This window comes from Anoplopoma fimbria, chromosome 17, assembly GCF_027596085.1.
Source record: "Anoplopoma fimbria isolate UVic2021 breed Golden Eagle Sablefish chromosome 17, Afim_UVic_2022, whole genome shotgun sequence".
Lineage (NCBI taxonomy): Eukaryota > Metazoa > Chordata > Actinopteri > Perciformes > Anoplopomatidae > Anoplopoma > Anoplopoma fimbria.
Genome location: NC_072465.1, coordinates 11067418 through 11072621, shown reverse-complemented (window position 1 = coordinate 11072621; position 5204 = coordinate 11067418).

Here is a 5204-nt window from a genome sequence, read left to right as displayed (position 1 = left end):
TGTTCTCCCCCCCCAGTCCCCCTCAAACCCTGCCGCACAGCAGCCTCAACCTGGTGTTCCCTCTTCTCCCGATCCCCCTTTTATCCTCCTCTATCTGTAGAAAGGAGTGCAATTATATTTTAAAAAAAAAGAAAAAGGAAAACCTGGGCAACAAATGTCCAAATGGTCCACTGTCTGGTCCCCCCCTCTCTCTCTCTCTCTCTCTCTCTCTCCCCCTGAAGCTCCACTGGATCCTGCGTCCTTATGGAGTACAGTCTCACATCCAAATGATACCTCCCCTTCCTCCCCCTCACCGAACATCAGTCAATCAATTCAGAGGCGAAGCGTGATTCAAAAGAAGGGGGGAAAGCCCCTCCACCCCCTCCCCCGTCCTCCTCTACCTCCACTCCTCCCGGCGCGTAAAGGCACAGCAGAGCCGACAGCCGGACTCACGGAGCCAGAACGCAGCGGCCGGTGACGGACGGGCCGAGCGGCATTGTCTCCGGCCGGCACTTCAGCCGCCGGCGTCCGTCCGCGTCCAGACCGCAGAGGCTTCAGAGGAGACACGAGATGCGCCCGTCGACTCTCCCCGAGGGATGATGGAGATGATGAGGATGGAGATGATGAGGATGAATCCTCCGCAAACGGACAAAACCGATCCAGAAGAAACGCGCGGTGTCACCGATACAGCGTTGGGCATGCTTCATGCGAAAATGCAACTTGACAAAAAAAGGAACGTTTGATACGACTACGGTCCGACTGTGTATGAAAAAATGTATAAAAAGCATATGAATCAGTCCTAGAACTGTGCACTGCCCGACAACCCCATGGCTGATGTTTTGGATGCTGTGACTCTTTCTCTCTCTCTCTCTCTCTCTCTCTCTCTCTCTCTCTCTCTCTCTCTCTCTCGCCCTCTATCACTCTTTTCCCTCTCTCTATCGCTCTTTCTTTCTCAGCTCTTTTTCTTTCTCTCTCTTTCTCTCTCTCTCTCTCTCTCTATGTCTGTCTGTCTCACTCTCTCTCTCCCTCACGTGCGTCCTCCAGCTTCTCTCCCTGTGCGCGCGGCCGAGGAACGACGACGACTTTTGCATCACGGCGCGCACTAATTTTTGATATTGCAGAAATGTGAACGACCCCCCCCAGCCACACATGCTCACTGATTACACACGTGCTAAAATGACTAAAGGGCTTAAGGTGTGACTATTTCTTACTTGTTTTCCTAACTCAACAAAGTCCATCTATAAAGACATTTAGGACCAACTACTAAACCTGTTGTTATTATCAGGAGACCTTCAGAAACTTTCCTTCAACTAAATGGTAATCTCATATTGGTTACAGATTGGCACATATATAGATACAGATATATTCAAATGCACTTTATAAAAAGGGTCAGAGCAGACTCTATCTGCTGAGGAGACTGAGGTCTTTTGGAGTGCAGGGAGCACTCCTGAAGACCTTTTTCAACTCCGTGGTGGCATCAGCCATCTTTTATGCAGTGGTCTGCTGGAGCAGCAGCATCTCAGCAGCAGACAAGAAGAGACTGAACAAGCTTGTCAGGAAGGCCAGCAGTGTGCTGGGGTGTCCACTGGATACGGTGGAGGTGGTGGGAGACAGGAGGATGATGGCCAAGCTGTCATCCCTGATGAACAACACCTCCCACCCCATGCAGGACACCCTGGCAGCTCTGTGCAGCTCCTTCAGCCACCGGCTGCTTCACCCCCGGTGTGTGAAGGAGAGGTACCGCAGGTCCTTCCTTCCTGCTGCTGTCAGGCTGCACAACCAGCTCTGCTCCCAGCAGACCACATGACAATAATAACATGACAATAAAAACCTGTGCAATACATTACACATTACACTGTGCAATAATAGTTAAAAAAGTTAAAAATAGTTGAAATAGTTGTTGTTTTTTTCTCTGTCTGTAAATATAATATTTCAGTTATTGTTGTTTTTTCTACTGTTTTTTTTTATTGCTTATTTATAATACTTGTTTTATTTTATTTTATTTTTTCATTTATTTTTTTTATTTTTTTAGCTTGTCTTCTTCTACTATGTCTCTTGTGTGCACTTTACTCTACGCTGTTGTAAGCCTGCAAATTTCCCCGCTGCGGGACTAATAAAGGATTATCTTATCTTATCTTATCTTATCTTATATAAAACATATTTACGATTAAAGAAGACTTGTGTTAAATTCATATTTACATAGAAAAGTAAACGGTATACTAAAAATGATGAAGGTAAACCACATGGACTGCTCACCTCGTGACGTTGATTCACAAGAGGCTGAACACACAGTATGATGTGTGAAAGCAGCATGGAGCGGTCGTGTTTGCCATCTTAACAGCACTTTAAGTATTCATTAGCTGTGTGCCTGAATGACAAATCTTTAACACTGACTGCTGGATGTGATGTTCACGATCTTGTGTATATATTAATGTCACTCCAAGCTTACTGACTGATGAGATTATTCCAACAGAACTGTCATTTAACTTCAGACAGAGTCTAAACTGAACAGGGTCTGTCAGTCCTGTTGGGGTTGGACGGTTCCAGATTGAATTCACTAATTTCTTCAGAAGTCAAAATGTTTTTATTTAAAAAGAAATTCAAGATTGTTATCCTATACTTTCTAGTGCGTTGTATTGTAAGTTATGATGGTGTCACGTGTCCGTTCCTCTGTCCACTACATACGTAACATTGTTATTTATATAGCCTATTTTATTTGTGCTGGGTAGAAGAGATGACGTTGCCGACCAAAACAATTTCTTCCTTATCCTCTCTGACTTATTGCTTAAGAGGTTCATTATCAAGGAATTTGACCTTGAGGGTGTTGTGTTGCCCAAACAAGCCTGGAAGAAATGGAAGAACCTCTAAAAAAAACAAGATGTAAATTGTTGGTACAGAATCAACATACTTCTGTCTTAACTGCTGCGCTGGGAATTTTAACTTGCCATCGTTTGCAATAGGAACTAAGAAGGCCTCCTACTGGGTCTGGAGCAGACCAGGGGGAGGAAACACCTTTAATCTTGATAGACAAGAGGCAATGGGGTTCAACTGCTATGGCAAATGGACAGGCGGCAATCCTATCCCTTGTGTGGTGTCCAGGACTTTCCTGTCCACCTGGACCAATGGGGCGGAAATTCTGTGGATCTTCATCAAGCGGGGGTCCTCCGTCTCGTCCAGAACATCGTTCATGTTAAGGCAAAGAATGTGTAGGGATGCACAGCAAGCAGTGATGTTTGGTGAGAAATTTGGATGGACCTTCGGGGCCTTTGATGTTGTAGGCTTACCAGTGGGTTTCACCATTCCAAGAGCTTGTTCATCATCAGATTAAGTGTCCTGAACCCGGCCTTGCAGATGGTGCTTCCAGGCAAGGAGGTTCAAGAGATGTTCTGATACCAATTGTCTTTCCCTATACCAATTCCGAAACCCGATCTTGAATATCTACCCATACCGAGTACCGATCCGATACCAGTGAGTTCAAAACTAAGAACTTTTCTTTTATGATCTTGTATGTAAGGTTTTCCAGTGAAAAATATTGCCATATTGCATATTTTTTTAGCTCTAGCTAACGTTACACTAGCATCTGTTCAATTGGTAATATGCATCTTTAACTCAACAGAGACAAGATAGAAGTGAGATGGATCACTTTCTTAGCTTCTCCGCAAAAAAATTGTAGCTGCGTCCAAAATCGATGATGAAAGTAGCTAACGAGTGAGCCAACTAGCTTCTGTCTCACCTTGTTTGAGTTGCACATGCACAGTACTAATCCAGCAGGATTTAAGGATCGAGCAGTGAGTGACACGTGTAGTTCCTGTGTGGCATGAATGAGCTGTTTACTGATATAATAAAGTGATATCTGATCAGAGCGTGGTCTCACATACTTGCCCATACCCGATCTAGAATTTGAGGCTGTATAGGAGGGTGTTCTGATACTTGTATTGGAAAACAATCCAAAAGGCACCAACCCCAGGTGGTTATAGCCAGCCGGTGTACCGCAGTCTGGATAATCCACAAACACATCTAGAAATCTGCCTCTTGAATCGCATGGCCTGAAAAGCTTGTAGTTCATAGTCTGCCTGGTGCTGGATCTCTGGAGCTTTGATCCATATGTGGGGTCCATATGGCACCAACAGGATGGGCAAACCAAGACTCAACTCAAGCAGGTTGACTCAAGCCTTGGGCTAAATGCTCTTTTGGCGACAGCAGTGAAAGTACGTTGGAGAGTTTGGCCTTTATCCCCCAACCTCACTGTGGATCATTTTGTGCATGGTTCTTCTTGGAAATTCAAAGGCAGGACTCAACACACAGAGTAAAAGCACTAGGACCAAGCTTTACAAAAACAGGAACCTCCATCTCCTGACCTTAAACCGTGGTCCCTTTGATGAAGAAATGAACTGCGTGAAGAATGCCAGAATATTTCTATTTACGCTAAATCCTTCTTGAGGCAGACCTCTGGATTAGCATACAACGGCATGATAGGGTTAGCAGCATGAAAACGTGGTTACGGGAATGTTACGGCAGTTCCTGTATCTGCCTGAGAGAGGGAAGTTTATCCCAAAGCATGCCGCTGTTTTTGTACCCTACACCTTAAAGAAGAGTGCTTTATTAAGCTGTGATTTGACTGCAGAGTTGCACTCAGTGATGGATATATTAAAATAATATTTTTGTGACTTCCTGTGTATTCTTTGATGGTTGCTCGAAACTGTACGACCTGACTGTAGGTCTTTGTCACAGGCCCCCTGATGGTGCTGCTGCCTGATCTTGTCAACTTTCCAGGTGAGGTGCAGTTTATCTCTGGTTCTGCTGCATAGATTTTGATAATTCTTTCACCAGTGAATAGGAGACTACAAATGCTGTCTATTTGTTTCATATTAAGTTATTGCCACTATCATCATAAACAATACCTTGATATACCTTGAATGCACTATAGTGACAACTGAAGATATTTATGTAAAGTATACAAAATGCAGTTGATGCAAATTCAAAGATCCCCTCCATAATAAAAACAATAATAGTTTTCCCCAGAAGATTTTGAGCGTCTAACACTTAATTTCCTGCATTTTGATGAATTCTTTTGCATACATTTTTGGTGGAAATGTCTTTATTTATGTAAAGGAAAACACATAGTTTAGGCACTATGTAAAAATTCAAACTATAAAAATATAATGGAACATAATGCAGCAGGCATTCTTATTGCTTTCAAATATTCATTCTCCCGAAAATCAACT